The following is a 19,384-nucleotide window of genomic DNA, read 5'->3' as shown; positions in this document are numbered from 1 at the left end:
CCCAGAGGTTGGGAGGATGGAACGCACATTCATTCATTCACTCGTTCATTTAAATGTTTACTGAGCGTGTCGTATGTGCCAGGCACTCTGCAATCAAGAGATCGAAGAGGTCCTCAGCTCCTGGAGCCCCTGTGGAGTGGAGTTGACCGAATATAGAGATCAAAGCCTTGAAGAAAATAAAACAAGCTAGTGATGGGATGACTTTATTTTGGAGGAGTCAGGAAGAGCCTAGGGGATGCGTGTAAGCTCCATTCCGAAGAACAGGAAGGAATCAGCCATTGGAAGAGCTGGAGAGAGAGTTCTTGGCAGAGACAGTAACACAAATTTCTCATTCGTTCATTCGCTCCTCATGTATTTTCTGAACACCTATCCTGTACAGGCATGTGGGAGACGCCTGGGACACACGCAGTGGAGAGTGAAGCCTGTTAGCCCCTGCAGGCACTGGGCTCCAAAATGAACCCTCCATGTTACAGCCAGGAACATGGAGACTCAGGAGGTGCGATGGCTGCCCCAAGAAGATCCAACTCCAAACCAACTTTTCCTGACTCTGCTTTCCATGCTCTTGTACCTTTTACTAAACCAAACCTGTTGCCATCAAGTCAATTCTGACTCATAGTGACCCTATAGGACAGAGTATAACTGTCCCATAGGGTTTCCAAGGAGCAGGCGGTGGATTCGTACTGCTAACCTTTTGGTTAGCAGCCATAGCTCTTAAGTATCTCTTGCGACCTTATGAAATATATGTTATCACTCCCACTTTACAGATGGGCAAACTGAGGCTTAGAGAGTGGAAGAGAGGTGCTCAAGATCTTCTAGCTGGTAAGAGGCAAAGCTGACCTGGAGCTATGTGGATGAAAAGGGGAGTACCTAGTAAAGAAACTCATGGCTTGATTTCTCTAGGACGTTCTGCTTGTACTGTCCAGCTCATCCCAGAGAGCTCTCACTCTTCAAGGTCGGCTCAAAGCCTCTACTTCTAGAAAGCCTTCCCTATTCCTCACCCCACCCCGACTGACCATGTATGTCTGAACATGAGGCTGCCTTGTATTTGAGTTCTTACTAAGTTTCTCATATTGTGGGTATTCTCCCAGTTACTTAATTTTTAATCACGAAGTCCCGTTTGGGAAAGGCACATTAGCTCGATAAACCCTCAATCCATGTGAGTTTGGGAGGTATGTGGAGGTCAGCATTATTAAAAAAAGGAGTCAAGGGAATTTTATTCACGTAAAGCAATGCAGAGTAAATGGGACTTTGTGGCCACAAGGGTGGGAGGTTGTCGCAAACAGGCCTCTACAGGCCTCTTTCAGAACACCCCACCCAGTAAGTGGCGGTGTAGTGCAGATCACAAATGCTCACCGGCAGCACATGAGGCCCCACCTGCCTAAAGTTCTGCAGGTGCCCCCACCGTGGGAACACAGTCTCCAGTGGCCACCGGCTACATGGATTCAAAAGGACCACATCTCAGGCATTGTTCCTGTGAATAAGACGTGCTCTGGAAAACTAAAAAAGCCCCCATCCCCATGGCGGTAACACTGGTGTCAAAGCCACACATGAAGAATTTGAACCAAATAGTAACTTGAAATTTGGAAGTAGACAAAATCAGTCTTTCCGAAATAGTATCTTATATAAAATGATTTTAAATATGTATGTCTACCTAAAGTAGTCAATTAAGTATAACAAGTAGACATCTATTTCATGTCCATCTCTTAAAGTTTATGCTATTCAGCTTTATTGTGCATCTTCACACTGGGAGAATAGGGATTGGCCTTGGCCTTTATTTGGGTTGCTTATATTTGGGCATATATGGTATTTGGTCACCCCTCTGAGGTCCCTGGGTACTGTGTCCTGTCCCTCCATTATATCCTGGAGACAGGTGCTGTAGCTCGTACCCTTCTGTCGTCTCCACTGCAGACAGGGCCCAGGCTGTATTCGTCTATGAATCCCCAGTGCCCAGCAACTGGTTGCATACACAGGTATTCAATACACAGTTAAATCGACTGGCTGCAGAGATGCATTGCTCTGAGCTGGAAGAAGACAGAATAGAAGGAGGGAAGGAAGAAGTGAAGGAAGAAAAGAAGGGGTAGGAAAGTGTGAAAGAATGAGTTTTAGTTTATGGTAGTGTTGAATCCTGGTATGATCAATAGTCATACGTGTGGTGGTTGTTGTTGGGTGCCATCAAGTCAATTTTGGCTCATAGTAACCCTATGTGACAGAGCAGAACTGCCCCTTAGGGTTTTCTAGGCTGTAATCTTTATGGGAGCAGATCTCCAGATCTTTCTCCCTCTGTGGGTTTAAACTGCCAACTTTTTGGTTGGCAGACAAGGGCTTACCTGTTGCCCCACCAGGGTGGTAGAAAGAAAACAATCAGGGATGCATTAGTAGAAGTATAGTCTCTAGAACAAAGAAGGGACTTGCTCTCCAGTGCATGCTGATGAGATTGTTCTAGAAGAAGTCTCTGATTCTGGGCGCCACACTGAAGAGGGAAATCAAAGTTGCTCCACAAAAGTGGGCAGGTGCTTTGGAGAGTGGAAGCTTCCTGACACAGGAGGGATGCAAGGAGAAGCTGTGTGAGCCTCTGGGATGGCTGGGGAGGGGCTTCCTGCATCACACGTCCCGTAATACACCTTCCAGTCCAGTGATACTCTGAGCCCCTGCAGCCCTCATGAAGCCACAGGCATGAATGGGTTTTAAAACTCACGAGTCTTATTGGCCCTGTGTCTCCTGGCCCTGGAGAAGTTGCAGAGTCTCCCTGCTTGTGAGTGTACGAAGCTGATCCCTAGGGCATGGCCCCCCATTTTTTTCCTCCCTTCTCCATCAGCTCCCCATCAGGGCTAGTCAAGACCTCTATCTGCATATGTTAGGGGGGCCTGGGTCACAGGCACAGTGGCTGACAGTAAAGGGTGAGGGGGTACCTGATGCCTGGAAGCCCCTGTTACATCTGAATCTCTCCCCCAAATATTTCCGCCATGCCACACCAAAGGAGAAGGGCTTTATCATACCCGTTTCCAAACAAGGACCCCAAGCCTCCAAGAGGTGAGGTCACTTGCCCTGGGCTTCTTGGCTGGTAAGTGGCAGAGTTGGAATTGGAAACTAGGTGTGCCTATCTCCAAACCTCACTCTCTAAACAATATTCCCCAAAATTAAGGAAGACAGCACTGCCTGCTGCTGGGTCCTGGGGTTGGAGAGGAATGAGTGGGGTCTCAGAAATAGGTCCTGGGGACACTGAGGGGTTCCATGGGGCCTATGGGACAGGGCAGGGGCCAGGGGCATCCTTGGGCCTGGGCAACAACCTCCAGTCATAGGCACTCCTGGACTTGACTTCATGCATTGCCTTCAACTACATCCAGAGTCATGCAGACTGTGCCACCCTCCCTTGGCGCCAGGACCACACTTGGGCTGCAGGGGCCCCTGGGTGGGGCCCCCGCCCTTGGTGGTACAGTGTTGGCAGAGCTTCCTAGGGCAGTGAGCAGTGGGAGGGCCCTGGCAGAGCTCCCTGCATTTCTGCCCTGGGGCACATCTGGGCAGACCTGCCCCACTCACTAGCAGGCAGTCAGGTGCACCTCGTAAAAGGGGCGTGTATGAGCTGGGAGGGTGGGGTATGCCCACTGCCGGCACCTGGTGACATGACCTGTTCCTCCAGGGAACCTAAGGGCACTTGCCCGGCCTCCTCCACCACGAATCCAGGCTGAAGTCAAACCACAAAACTTGGTTTTCAAATTGCTACAGAAAGGCTTTGCTTTTCAGCAAATCTTGACTTAGGAAACCACTGATTTCTAAACTTGGCCTTCCAATGAGAGGGTGTTCACTCCTCAAAAGGATGATTTTTTTTAGTTCCTGGTTACAAAGTGCCAGCCACATAGTGGGCACCAGGCTGTGCCCTCTGAGTGCTCCTTTCCACAATCTAAAAAAAACAAAGCAAACCAAACCTGTTGCCGTTGAGTGGATTCCGACTCATGGCCCCCCTCCCCCCATGTGTGTCAGAGTAGAACTCTGCTCCATAGCTGATTTTTTCAAGGTAGATCATCAGGCCTTTCTTCCAAGGTATTCTGGGTGGACTTGAACCTCCAATCTTTTGGTTAGCAGCTGAGTGCATTATTTGTTTGTGCCACCTAGGGACCTTTCACATGCTTGTGAACATAATTCCCATTTTGCAGAAGAGGAAACTGAAGCTCTGAGAGGAGAAGGAACTGCCTGAGTTCACCCAGCCAGCAGGAGGCAGAACTGTGAAGTCTCTGACAGATGAGGAAACAGGTTCAGAGTAGTGGAGCCACTTGCCTCAGGTAACACAGCAGTGAGCACAGGAGCAGGTGTCTAAGAAGCTCAGGGTCCAAAACCTGTGCTTTCTCTCCCTTACTCCATGTGGCCCGCAACGAGCACATTGCTTTTGTGTGGTACAGAATTTGACCACGTTGTCCCTGGGAGCCAAGGCAAAAAGGGGAACAAGATTCATCCCATGGTTTTCCTCGTCCTGTTCCCTTGTAGAAGCACACTTGACTGGGGACAGTTCCAAAAGGATGCTCATCAAAGATGCCCAGGAAGACTGAGTAGGTGGACTCTTCCACTTCAGTTTGCTCAAAGACCCATCAACAACATTCAGATAGATGGGTTCCTTGTTGGCCATCTGTAAAGGGCAATGGCTGGCATTTTCCTGAAGTCCAGCAGAGGCAGCTCTGCCAGAGGCTGGGGTCATGGGTGCCTTGAACTCAGAGCACTGGGATGAGCTTAGCCGCTCTGGAGCACATGGGGTGGAAGCCCGCGGCAGGGGCTGAGTTGAAATCAGTTCATGATCCTAATAACTTTGCATTCACAGTGCAATTACAACGATAATTACAGCATAATAATAGCTAACACTTATTGTGTGCCAGGTGCTGTTCTAAACCCTTTAGATGTAGTAACCTCCAGTGGCCTCACTAGGGCTGGTGTCACCCAGCACGGTAATTCATGGAGTCACCCCCACCCCATCACAGACCTCCTCCCACACTGAATCCTTAGTAATGTTGATTATCAATTTTAATCATAGAATAATATGTGATAAATATAGTTGTAAATGGCTTAACTGTAATACTCTTAGATTATGTGAATCCTAACAACAAAACTGCTTTGTAAAATCTTTCTACATTGAATTACAATGGTATTAGTAACTGAGCAGAAGCCTCCTTTGATTTTTCTCCTTTTCCTTTAAATGCTACTTCATTCTCAAAAAAGTTATTGATACAGGTTCACCAATACTAATTACCACAATATTGTAGGTAAAACACCAGAAAATTTGACAAAATCAGCAACTATAAAAACCCCGGCAGCAACGAAAACAACAGTGAGTACTTGGTGGTGTGTGCAGATGAAACCACGTGATTCAAAGCGTCATTGTGATTGGGTAATAATGACAACTGTGACCTGAGCACATTAGAAGGTTCAGAAGTAAATCAGCACAGGATTTTAGCCTTGTAGGTATATTGATACACGTAAACTGGTCTTACGAAAAACATTTTTGTTGTTATAACTAACAGCAGGGATACTTTTACAAAAAAATAAAAAAATTTTCCCTGAACACTGCACAAAAATTTCATAGACAGTCATTTTGGGGTCACCCACTCTGACAGTGTCACCCAGTGTAGTATGCGCCCACTGTGCCACCCCAGTGACGCCACTGGTAACTTCATAACAGCCCCAGAAGGTTGTTGTTGTTGTTAGGTGCCATGGAGTCGATTTTCAACTTATAGAGACCCAAAGTAACAGAATAGAACTGACCCATAGGGTTTTCTAGGCTGTTCGAACCCACCAGGCACTCCTTGGAAATCTTGCGGAGCAGTTCTACTCTATCCTGTAGGGTCACTATGAGTCAGAATTGACTCAACGGCAATGGTGTTTTTGGTTTTTTTTTTTGAGTCTTTACAGAAGCAGATCGCCAGATCTTTTCTTCCGCGGAGCTGCTGTGTGGATTCGAACTGCCAGCCTTTTGGTTAACAGCCAAGTGCTTAGCCCTTGTACCACATTAAGATGCCCATTTTAAAGATGGAGATATTAAAGCCAGGGAAGTGTAGATAGCTTGTTCACATAGGCAGAGAGCAGTCTGACTAAACATAATTTAAAAAAAAAAAAAAAAACATAATTAGGCTCTGATTTATTTAACCCTCACAACAACCCTATGACTAAGAAAGGCAGTTAATGGTTAGGAAATGCTTCTTAGGACTTTGTATTTGCTCCTCATTTAATCATCACCCCCAAGCCCCTGAGATAGAAGCTATTATCATCTATCTCTATTCTACAGGGCTGGCTGGGAGAGGTGAAATAACTCTACATTACATCAAGCCCACAAAGAATATTGAATATACTGTGGACTGCCAGAACAATGAACAAATCAGTCTTAGAAGAAGTACAACTAGAATGCTCCTTAGAAGTGAGGATGATGTGTTTAAAATATAAGCCAATGTTGTTGTTAGTTGCTCCGGCTCATGGCGACCCCATGTATAACAGAACAAAACATTGCCAGGTCCTGCACCATCTTCATGATCCGTGTTATATCTGAGTTCATTGTTGCAGCTATTGTGCCAGTCCAACTCATGGAGGGTTTCCTCCTTTTTTGCTGACCCTCTGCTTTACCAAGTATGATGTCCTTTTCTAGCGATTGGTCTTTCCTGATGGTGTGTCCAAAGTAAGCAAGCCCAAGTCTCACCATCCTTGCTTCTAAGGAGCATCCTGGTTGTATTTCTTCTAAGACTGATTTGTTCATTGTTCTGGCAGTCCACAGGATATTCAATATTCTCCGTGCACTTTGATGTAACGTTAAACGCACTTTTTCTCTGAAACAAGAGAGATTTGGCCGCGTTTTCAGAGACGTTGCCAGGAGCTGGTAAAGGCGGGAGAGCAGAGGCAGACCTCGGTGGGACAAGCTGAGGCGTAGGTATGTGACCCAGTCAGCCACAGAGAGTGTAGCAGGGTGCAGCTGGGACCTGGTACTGGCTGGCCTGGGTGCAACCCTCAGCTCTGTCCTTCCTGGTCATGTGGCCTCTGGCAAGCAACTTCCTTTCTCTGAGCCTCAGTTTCTTTCCCTGAAAGCTGAGGAGGTGGCAGGGTCTGCCTTGCCAGGTTGTTCGAGAGAAATGAGGCTAACCAGGTGTGTGTCCCTTCTGTGGCCCCAGGGACACAGGGAGTGTGACCCTTTGTCTCTGGGAACCACTATTACTCTCCCGGGGGAGAGAGGCTGGGAACCCTGTCTGCCTTCTGCTCTGAGGGATGTGCTCTTGTTTATTATCACTGAGCCATCCAGCCCAGGCTGGAGCCATGGAGCTGGAGGGGCTCGGAAAGCCTGGGACCAGTTCAGAGTTGCAGCACCAACCCCAGTGTCTCCATCTGTAAAACAGCCGTGAAAAGATCAGGGTTGCAGGGTTATCATGGGGATCAGATGAGATTCGAGTGTAAACTGGTGCTATGATCATTCAGGCTGTGACATTGCAACCCTGTGTTGGGTACACTGGGCCAGGCTAGGAATCTAGGATTTGGTCATGCAGACCCAGGTCAAATCCCTACTCTCCTTACTCATTGTGTAATTTGGACAAGTGACTTTACCCCGTAGACCTTGATTTTCTCCATTATGCAAAGGGGACTATGTAATGTGACAAACACTTGAGAAACATGGCCAAAGAAAGAAACACAAATCAGTTGCCATTGAGTCAGTTCTGACTCATGGTGACCGCAGGTGTGTCAAAGTAGACCTGTGCTCCATAGGGTTGTCAATGGCTGAGTTTTTGGAAGTAGATCACTAGGCTTTTCTTTCCAGGTATATCTGAATGGACTCAACCCCCCAACCTTTCAGTTAGCAGCCAAATGTGTTAACCCTTTGCACCACCCAGGAACTCCTGAGAAACATGAGGCCATTAATGCTATCCAAGGTGTAGAAAGATGACCATCCTCCTCATTCCCCTGCAATAATTCCTGGTCCCCTGTGAAACCCGCTACCTCTGCTACCACCGGGCCCTTAAAACTCCACACCATGACTATAGCTAGAGCAACCATTCTGTGCCAGGCCCAGTGTCAGACACTGGGAACCACGGGGTGGGCAGTCACTCTTACTGGCCACCAGCAAGGACCACCCATCACACCGCAGCTGGTGTTAGGATGCTGATTGGTCTGAGAGAACTAGGCAAGGTGAGGTGAAGACAGCTGGGGTCCTGGGCCAGCAGGAGGTAGGAGACCATGAGGAAGCCTCCTTTCTCCCCCAGCCTTGAGAGCTCCTGCAAATGGACCATCCATGGAAACCCAACACCTAAGGGCCCTTTTGTGTTCACGGAGCCATTTCCCTTACATGGCCTCCTTTCATCTTTACAAGGTCCTCTTTGCCCATTTCACAGATAAAGAAATTCAAGCTCAGAGAGGTGAAGGACTTTCACCTCACTGACTGGGCCTAGTCTCTGGAACCAGATTGCCTGGGTTCATAGTCTGGCTTCCCTACTATCTAGTTGTATAGACCTTGAGTACTCAACTTCTTTGTGCCTCACTTCCCACATGTGTAAAATGGGTTAATAATAGCATTGGCCTAATACGGTTGTTTGGAGGATTAAATGAGATTATACATGTTAACTGCTTAGAACAGTGCCTGGCACATAGTATATCCAATGCCGTTGAGTTGATTCCGGCTCATAGCGACCCTATGGGAAAGAGTAGAACTGCCCCATAGGGTTTCCAAGGAAGGCTGGTGGATTCAAACTGCCAACCTTTTGGTTAGCAGCCAGGCTTTTAACCACCTCACCACCAGGGCTCCCTGGCACATCGTAGGTGCACAATAAAAGTAAGCCATCGTTATTAATTATTATAACCCCTGGGATCAAGTGATGGACTTGGGCCTATTCTAGGGGCTCCACAGCTGGCTCCCCCATCTCACTGACTCTCTCCTGAGGATGAAGAGGCTCCTTAGGCCAAGAGGAAGGAGCCCACAAAAGGGGGGTATGAGTCCCTTAGAGAGCCAACAGTATCCTTCACAATCTTGGGTGCTTAAGAGAAGGGGCCCTGGAGCCAGAGTGCCTTAGTTTGTGGCCCGGATTGGGCACTTGCTGACTGTGTGACCTTGGGGTACTCATGTGGCCTCTCTGTTCCCCAGCTTCTACGTCTATAAAATGAGGGAAATCACAGAAAACTGTCCAAGAGGGTTGTTGTCATTGGGTACCATTGAGTCAGCTCAGACTTACGGCAACCTTATATATAACAGAGCAAAACGTAGCCAGACTTGAACCATCTTCATGATAATTGATGTTTGAGCCATAGTGAAGATTAAATTAGCTAACAGGCCTGAAGCATTTACACATGTGCTTGGCAATGGTAAGTCCTGGAGAAATGCACGCCCATGAGCAGCCATGGTCACAGATTCTATCTCCTGCTGTGAAACTCCTCATGAGCTTCTGCTCCCATTCTTTGAGTCTGGAATCCACTTGTAGGAATCTATCATGAGGACATAATCCCAGAAAGATGGGACAAAACTTAGTTAACGCCTAGAGATGTTTACCACAGCACGATGTACACCATCGTAAAATTGCAAACAGTTGTAAAATCATAAACATCTTCTACCATAAAAAAAAACCAGTTGCTGTCCAGTCAATTCTGACTCATGGTGGCCTCATGTGTGTCAGAGTAGAACTGTATTCCATATGATTTTCTTTTTTAAAGGCATTTAAAAAAACTTTTTATAATTTAATTTTATTTTTGTTTTTGTTGAGAATACACACAGCAGAACGTTCAACAATTTCAACATGCACAATTCAGTGACGCTGATTATACTCTTTGAATTGTGCAGCCATTCTCATCCTCCTTTTCTGAGTTGTTCCTCCTCCATTAACATAAACTCACTGACCCCTAAGTTTCCTACCTAATCTTTAGAGTTGCTATTGTCAGCTTGATCCCATACAGCTAGATCTTAAAAGAGCACAATGCTCAATCCTCAAGGCAGACAGACACCTTTTACTAAAAAAAAAAAAAAAAAGCTAAATTATTGTTCAGTCTCCATACGGTTTTCAATGGCTGATTTTTCAGAAGTAGATGGCCAAGCCTTTCTTCCAAGATGCCTCTGGGTGGATTCGAACTCCCAGCCTTTCAGTCAGCAGCCAAGTGCTTAACCACTGGCACCTCCCAGGGACCTCCTACATAGAGGAATGGTTTAGTACACAGAGGCAGAGCCACTGAACACAACTTTATAGAGCTCCCGACAATGATGTTTCCTAAGAGTTGAGAATCACGTGGGAGAAGACTTATGTTTGAACGTTAAGTGGCAATGTCTGAACACAGAACTGTAAACTCAGAATGATGTTAGGCTTATAAAAGCAAAATCAGCAAATAAGAATAGATATACAAACAAGATGAAAGGAAATCCATCAAAACAAAACTACTGATTGTCTCTGAATAATAGGGACATGGGTGATTTTTTTTTCCTTTTCTACCTTTTGTCAATTTCTAAATGTTCCAAAATGAGTATATATAAAACTTTTCTAATGAGGGAGAATTCAATAAACTACTTTTTTCAAAATATAGCTTTATTTGGGAGCAGAAATGCTCCCTGATCTGTCTTTAACATGTTGACATAGATTGGATTATCAGTTTTCTAGCAATGAGTTGAACACTATGGGCTGGGAGTGCAGTTGAAAGATGCTCACTTTAGTACATATTTCATAGGCCCAAGCTGTGGGCCAGCCACTGAGTGGGTGGGGATGTGGGTTTGTGGGGAGGACCCAGATATGGACCAACTTGAAGTCCCTTTGATACTAAGTCAGCAGGGGGTACAAAGAAAACATTCTGGGAACATTGCTGGATGGTAGTTGTCCTCATGACTTTGCCATATCCATATGTTGCCTGAAATAGCACTCATTTATTAGTTTTCAAAAAATTGATTCCCTTAAAAAATACTCAGAAAGCTATAAAGCACTAATAAGAGGAATCAAAGGAGGCTCAAATAAATGGTGGCACGGTAGTTAAGAGCTCTGCTGCTAACTAAAATGTCGGCAGTTCAAATCTACCAGCTGCTCCTTGGAAACCGTATGGCTCATTTCTACTCTGTCCCATAGGGTCACTATGAGTTGGAATTGACTCGATGGCACCAAAAAACAACACATCACATTCATAGATTGGAAGACTCAATCTTGTGAAGAAGTAAATTCTCTGCAAACTGATTTATATATTCAGTGCATACAGCCCTAATCAAAATCTTAACCTGAGGGGGTGTGTGTGTGGGTAAAACTGGAAAAATACGTTCTAAAATTTATCTAGGAATACCAAGGGTAAAGAATTAGCCAAGACGTATTATGAAAAAGAAGGACAAAGTGGAAGGATTTGCTGTACTGGATGTTAATACCTATTATAAATCTGTGGTAAATAAGACAGTGTGGTATTTGTACAAGGATAGACAGACCAAGAGAACAGAGAAGCACAGACATATGTGGACACATGTTTCACTACAGTGGAGTAAAGGACGATTTTTTCAATGACTAGTGCTGGGTCAATTGGATATCCTCATAGAAAAAAAAAAAAAAAGAAACTCAGTCCCCACCTCACACCAGTCACAACACCAATTTCAGAGGAATTGTAGATCTAAATGCTAAAGGCAAAACAGTAAAACTTTTAGAAAGTAACATAAGAGAATTTCTTCATAACCTCAGGGTAGTAGCAAGACTCTTTAACAGAATGTGCTGACCAAAAAAAAAGGATTGATAAAACCGACTATATTAAAATTTAAAATTCTTTTTGCCAAAAGGCATCAAGTTACAGAGCGGGAAAAGATAGTTCTTATACATATAACCAACAAAGGATTTATTTGTTTCCAGAATAAACACAGAACTACAAATTGATATGAAAAAGATTAACATCTCATAGAAAAATGGGAAAAAAACAGGCACTTCACAGGAAAGACAGTCCAATGCCAAATAAATATGTTAAAAGGTGATCAATCTTATCAATAATCAGGGAAATTAATATTAAAGTCCCAGTGAGGTACCAAGACACCTCTACCAGTTTGGCTAAAATTTAAAATTCTGACAATACCACAAGTTGACAAGGCTGCAGAGCAACAGAAACTCTCATATACCGCTGGTGGAAGTGTGAAGCGGTACAATCACTTTGGGAAACTACTTGGCAGTATCTATTATAGTTAAAATGGGGGCAGTGGTGGTTCGGTGGTAAAATTCTCGCCTTCCATTCAGGAGACCTGGGTTCGATTCCTGCAAATGCACTTCAAGTGCAGCCACCGCTTGTCTGTCAGTGGAGGCTTGCATATTGCTATGATGCTGAACATGAGGCAGTGGAGCGTCCAGACTAAGACAGACCAGGAAGAAAGGCCTGGTGATCTACTTCAAAAATCAACCACTGGAAACCTTATGGATCACAACAGTCCAATCAGAGATGTATTATGGGGATGGCACAGGCCTGGGAAATATTTCATTCCATCGTGCATGAGGTCGCCATGAGTCAGGAGCAGACTTGACCGCAGCTAACAACACAACAATTATAGTTAAACATATAGCTGCTCCATGATCCAGCAATTCCTCTTTGCGTTTAGACCCAGCAGAAATGCATGTTTATATGAACCCAAAGACCCATCCATGAATGTTCATAGCAGTTTTGTTCAAAATAGCCCCAAACTGAAAAGAACCCAAAAGTCCATTAAGAGTAGAATGGATCAATAAGTTGGGATAAACTCATACAATGGAATACTATACAGCAATGGGAGTACAACTACACACACCAACCTGAAATGACTTCACAAGCATAGTGTTCGGTGAAAGAAGCCAGGTGCAAAAGAATACACACCACACAATGCCATTTCTATGCTGTTTGGAAGCAGACATGCATAGGTGATAAAAGTGTAAAGAAAAGCCAGAAATGATTATGATAAAATTCAGGATAGAGGTCACCTTTGAAGAGGAGGGAAGAGGTAGCAATTGAAAGGGGGCCCGAGAGGGACTCCTGGGAAGCTGAGAATGTTCTATTTCCTGACCTGGATGTTTGCTCTTTGATAAATGATGGAGCTATGCATTTTAGTTTTCATGTGAGCTTTAGCCTCACACAATGAGCAGCTTCATGTGTGTTATATTTCTCAATAAAAAGTTTAAAAATAAATGAAAGAAACTTCCAGGGTACCAAAAAAAAAAATAATAATAATAAGGCAATTTAAGAGTGTCCAGCTCCTGCGGGAGCACCCCCAGAGCAGGAGAGCAAGAGAGCATGAGTGAGAAATGCAGAAGGCACCAGGCCTTATTTCATAAAGGCGCCAAGTGCCCTCCTCATCTTAGAAATAGAAACAGAATTCAGAAGCGGAGGTTGACACAGGGATGCGTATTTGCATGTTTGTAAACTGAAAAATACACTCAGGGTTTTCTGACTGAAAATGAGCCCGACCTGGCTTCATGGTTTGGTGGAGATGGTTAGTTTTCTGTTTTGTCTGCATGGTGGTGACTTCAGTCAAATGAATGAGCAAAATCTGTTCACTCTAAGATTCTGGTGAGATTTTATTTAAAGTACACACAACATGCAGGAAATTACACCCTTTGCAACTATCTACATTCATGATGAAAACATTCAGATGCAAACTAAAATTGTACAGGGGCGGGGTATGTAGATTTCAAAGTTCTCTTAGGGTATATGTGAGCCCCAAATTTGAAGACCCTATCCTAACAGGCCTGAGCAGTAGTGGCTTAGTGGTTAAGATCTTGGCTGCCCCTCCTGCGCCGCCCCCCCGCGCCCCGCAAAAAAGATCAGCACTTCAAATCCAACAGCCCCACCTTGGAAACCCTAAGGGGTGGTTATACTCTGTTCTGTAGGGTTGCTATGAGTTGGAATTGACTCGGTGGGAATGGGATCTTAACAGAAGAGGCCCTGGTGGCACAGTCATTAAAGTGCTTGACTGCTAACAGAAAGGTCAGTGGTTCGAATCTACCAGCTGCTCCTCAGGAGAAAGGTGGGGCAATCTACTTCCCTAAAGATTTACAGCCTTGGAAACCCTTTGGGGCAGTTTTGCTCTATCCTATAGGGTTGCTAGGAGTTGGAATTGACTTGATGGCAATGGGTTTGGTTTTTGTTTATCTTAACAAAAGATAAACCATGTTGCTGTGATGCTGAGCAGGTTTCAGTGGAGCTTCCAGACTAAGACAGAGTAGGAAGAAAAGCCTGGCAATCCATTTCTAAAACTCACCCAATGTAAACCCTATGGAGAACAACGGTCCACTCCCGTCATGCCTGGGGTCACCGTATGTCGGGGCTGACTGTATGGCAGCTAACAACAACATCTTACCAGGTGCTCTGAGCAGACTCCGACAGGTGGAGGAAGGTGAGAAGGGCACTCTGGGGGAGCAACGGCATGGGCAAAAGCCTGGGAGCCAAGCAGTGCTGCAAATATTGGGGGGAGGAGGAAAAAGGGGTGCCTGGTCTGCCGGGGGGCCCTGAAGAGTCACCCCCCGTGGGCTTGCAGAAGGAGGGACAGGAAAAGGCTCAGGGAGAGGGTCAGTAGAGCCCGATGGAACCAGCAGCGAGGAAAGGCGAGAGACCGGGAACCTTTGGAAGAACAGGTGGTGGAGCAGGTGTGGAAGAGGAAATCAGAGAAGGGGCGTCCCTGGTCCCCCATTGTGTGTGTCCACTGCTCGTAAAAAGATCCAACAAAGCAGGCCCCGACTCTGGCAGCTGCCTTGAAAGACCTTGTGCCCACCCATCTGCCACCAGGCCTGGCCCTGCCCCCATGCCTCATTATTGTCAGGGCCTCCCAGCAACACAGACCCTGTCCTCCCCAGATTTGGGAGGAGGGAGGTAGAAAGCCACCCTGTGACCTAGCTTTCCAATGGGGGACAGAGATGGGGGTTAGGGGGTGACTTCACACAGCAGGCCCAGGGCCACTCCAACCTTTACATCTCTCTTTAGAAAATTCTCCACACAAAAGATACTGGTGCTAAAAAAAGAAAAATAACAAAACCTCAAACTGTGCCAAAGTAGCAGAAAGATCAAAGTGAAATTGCCTTCTCTGGAAGGCCCCACTGTAGCCAGTCTGGTGTGTATTCTTGTCTTGTTATCCCTTCTCAAATGCCCATCCCCACCCCCCACAAAAAAGAAAGAAAATAGCCAGGGCTTCAGAGTCAAGACAGCTGCAATGTGAAATCTAGCTCTGCCACTGCTGTGCGATCTTGGGTAAGCTCTTTACCTCTCTGAGCCTCATTATCTCACCAGCTAAATGGGGCCGGGAATGGTTCTGATCTCAGAACACTGGAGCAAGGTCTTAGTGTCCCCACAGCGTGAACCCTCTGCCCACCTCTCCACTGAGCAAAGTTGAAGGGGGTGAGTGTGTCCCTGTGGGGAGAAGAGCAGGACACCCTATCCGTTGTCCTCTCCTACTCAGAAGGAGCCTAGGTCCCTGCCCTCAGGGAGCATCTATCCTCATGGAGGAGACAGACAAGAAACACATGCATAATATAATATCGAGGTGATCCGTGGAATGAGGGAAAATAAATCAGCGTGAGGGAGGAGAGTGTGGTATATGTAGGGGTGGCCCCTCCAGCCAGGGTGGTCAGGGAAGACTTCTCTAAGGAGGGGGCCTATGCAGGAGGCCAGAGGGAACCTGGGAAAGGGCAAGGTGGGTGTCTCAAGGAACAGTGCCCCCATGGAGACTAGCAGGGAGGCAGCTTGGTGTATTTGCAAATGATGCAGATATTAACACAGGGAAGGGCAGCTCAGAGAGGCAAAGAAACTCACTCAAGCAACCCAGGGTCTGAGTGGAAGAGCTAAGAGATTTCACTTGGGTCTCTCTGACCCCGAAGTCCTGGACCCTGAAGTGCTCCCTCCCCTGAATGCTGGTTACCTGGCACTCCTCACCATGGAAGAGGACCGATAACCCATTGCTACTGAGTCGATTCCAACTCATAAAGACCCTATAGTGGAAGGGCACAGAAAGGGTTAAAGTGCTCCTCCCTTCCCTGGAAGACTGGGGTGAGGGTGGAATAGTGGAAAAGCAGGTCAGGAGGATTCCTGCATAGTCCACCCTTTCCATCCAGCCTGCCCCTCTCCTGACCAGACAGCCTTGCTGGTCAGCTGTATTGGTTTTCCAGGGCTGCACCACAAAGACCAGAAACTGGGTAACTTAAAACAACAGGAATTTATTGTCTCACAGTTCTGTAAGCCAGAAATCTAAAATCGAAGTGTTGGTAGTGCCATACTCTCTCTGAAGACTCTAGGGGAAGATCCTTTCCTGTGTCTTCCAGCTTCTGGTGGTCTCCAGCAATCCTTAGTGTTCTTGTTTTGTAGACACATCTCTGCCTCTGTTGTCACATGGCTGTCTTCTCTCTGTGTCTCTGTCTCTCCTCCTCCTTTATAAGGACACCACTCATATTACATTAGGGCCCACCCTACTCCAGTATGATGTCATGTTAACTAAATTGATTACATTTGCAAAAATTCTATTTGCAAATGAGGCCACATTGGCAGGTACCAGGGGTTCAGACTTCAACATATCTTTTTCAGGGACACAGTTCGACCCATAATTTTGGGGGACACAATTCAACCCATGATACCAACCCAGCTAGGACCCTTGCCACCTCAAAGACTTATCAGCTGAGGGGTGAAGCCATCTCCCACTGAGCCCCTTCCTGGCCTCTGGAGTCCAGGGGAGGACTTGTACCAGGGTCCGAAATGGTCCAAGAGCAAGTGTTCAATATTAATGAGAGAACAAATAAATGGACCCCAAACACCAAACTCGTTGACGTCAAGTCAGTTCCAACCCATAGCGACCCCTAGAGGACAGAGTAGAACTGTTGCCCCATAGGGTTTCCAAGGAGCAGCTGGTGGATTTGAACTGCCAACCTTTTCGTTAGCAGTCATAGCTCTTAGTCACTGTGCCACCAGGGCTCCAAATAAATGGAAGGGAGAGCGAAACAATGAATGAAAGGGATGCCCGAGCAGACAGGTGGCATGGAGAGTGCTGTCTGGCAGACGACTGGGGACAAGGTCAGAGGGGCTGCCCTGAAGGGCAGGCTCATCTGGGCCTCTTTTAGCCTCTGCCTCCCAGGCCAATGTGCATTCTACGAAATGGGTCCATCACAGTCTCTCTGAGCAATGAGGCCTCTCCCTACCACTGGCCAAAGGCAGTCAGGTTCTAAGGCTCTGCCCCCATGGGAACTTCTGAAATGAGAATATTCTGCTCAAACGTACAGATCCCAGCCCTGAGGGCCTACATTTCCAGCCTCTCAACAGCCCCGCAAGGTGGGCGATACTGCCGTCTTCTGGGGACAAAAGCAGGCACTTGGGCCTGGCGTCCTGGCACAGTTACTCAGGGTAGCCAGAGCCAGATTTGAGATTGGAATTCAGACTCCAGAGGCCCTGGCCTGCCTTGTGGGGAGGCACGTGGCCATAGATATGCATATAAAATCAAAACCAATGAAGACTCCAACTCATGGTAACCGCATGAATATCAGACAAGAGCTGTGCTGTGTGAGGTTTTCAATGGCTGGTTTTTTGGAAGTAGATTGCCAGGCCTTTCTTCCGAGGTGCTTCTGGGTGGACTGGAACCTCCGACCTTTTGGTTAGCAGCCAAGCGCAGTACCTGTTTGCACTCTCAGGGACTCTAAGTGTGCACATAGGTGTGTATGTAGGTGTGCTCACTAAGCATGTGAATTTATCCAATGGCCGGTGTCCCCTTGTCAGGGCCTTGTGGCCACAAATCATTTCCCAGGCAAATCTTACCCACAGTTGTGTCTATGAATCTGCCCTGCTCCTCAGCCTGAGGTGGGGGTGGGAAGGGCGGGGGCTGATATTTCACAAGGAAAATAGACTGAGGATCCCCCTATTTTTAGCTACCGAGCAGCATGTACCTGTTTCTCCCCCACCAGGAGCAAAAGCACAGATAAACATCCATTCACACCAGCAAAATAATTCCTTAAATAAAAAAGCAGCTACTTTTTGGCATCCCCTGTGCTCGAAATATAAGCTCCCTGGATTTTTAATATCACACACGGTCTGCGTAATTTTAACCCAAGTGCATCAGCTGTTGTCTTATTATGTGAGTCACTGTTTGAGGTATCAGGATAACAGGAACAGCTTGGCAGGCTCAGTGGGTATGAGAGGGGCAATGCTCAATCCTGGTGGTCTGGGTGAGGGTCCCGGATTCCCCTGATGCCCCAGGCAAGGGGCGTAGGCTTAGGATGATAGCCAAGTACCAAGAGCAGTCCAGTCAACTCCAACTCATGGCAACCCCATGTGTGTCGGAGTAGAACTGCTCCATAGGGAGGTCAATGGCTGATTTTTCAGAAGTAGATTGCCAGGCCTTTCTTCTGAGTCACCTCTGGGTAGACTTGAACCTCCAGTCTTTCCAGTGTAGCCAAGCACGTTAACTGTTTGCACTACCCAGAGACCACTGCTGCTGAGCTGCATTCTCACAGCTGCCAGGCCTCCCTCTGGGGCAGGCCCCGGGTGAACCACTCCAGTGGTGTCGCCTTGCACGGTAGATGAAAGCTCAGTTCCTGGATCAGCCTACCAGGCCTTCCCTGATCTGCTCCTGCAGACCTCTGCCTCCCATCTCCTACCCACTGACCTCTGCTCTCCGTGGCCCACCACACCAGCCACATTCTGCTCTTTAAACACACTGAACTTAATCCAGCCCCAGGCCTTTGCAGCTGCTGTTCCCCTAGCCAGGAGTGTTCTTCCCACAAACTCCTAAGTGGTTCACCTTCATCACTTGGGTCTCAGCTCAAGTGTCACCTCTTCTGAGAGATCCCTGGAACCTGACCACATTCACTAGAAAGACTTAACCCTCCTGCTCCTCTTCCCTCAGGCATGGGTTATCCTAGCCCTCCACTTTCTTTTCTTCTCTGTAACTACTTGATTATTCTCCTTCCCACTGAAAAGTCAGCAACATGAAGGCAGAAATCTCATCTGCCCTCACTGCTGAGTCTTTGGAGCCTACGTAGCACATAGTAAGTGCTCAGTAAACATCTATTGAAAGAATGTTTTCTCCAACAACCCTCTGCACAGCTATGCTATCTTCCTTATTTTACAGATGAAGAAACTGAGACCCAGAAAAGGTAAGTGACTTGCCCAAGGTCACATAGCCTGAATGTGGGGGGTCTGAGGTTGGGAATCCAGCCCAGAGTCCAAACCCTCGTTTGCTCCTCAGGGAATCAGCCTTGGTAGGAGCAGGCAGTGAACAGCTCAATAAAGCTCGCCTAATTAACCATTGCGGGGGCTCCCATGCAGAGGACAGACCTTTGATCACAGCCCACAGGTGACAGGACAGCAGCTCCACCCATAAAGACAATTGTGTCATTCAGGGCAGTGGCTCTGACAGGCAGCACACCTGAGCCTGTTGTCATAGTTAGGTTACCACGGGGCATTACTGCTGCCCTGAAGGGCCTTGGAATGAAGGGAAGAGGGAGGAGGAGCA

This window comes from Loxodonta africana, chromosome 2 (genome assembly GCF_030014295.1).
Source record: "Loxodonta africana isolate mLoxAfr1 chromosome 2, mLoxAfr1.hap2, whole genome shotgun sequence".
NCBI classification, from domain to species: Eukaryota; Metazoa; Chordata; class Mammalia; order Proboscidea; family Elephantidae; genus Loxodonta; species Loxodonta africana.
The sequence above is the reverse complement of the archived record's forward strand: the minus strand, read 5'-3'. Positions refer to the sequence as shown.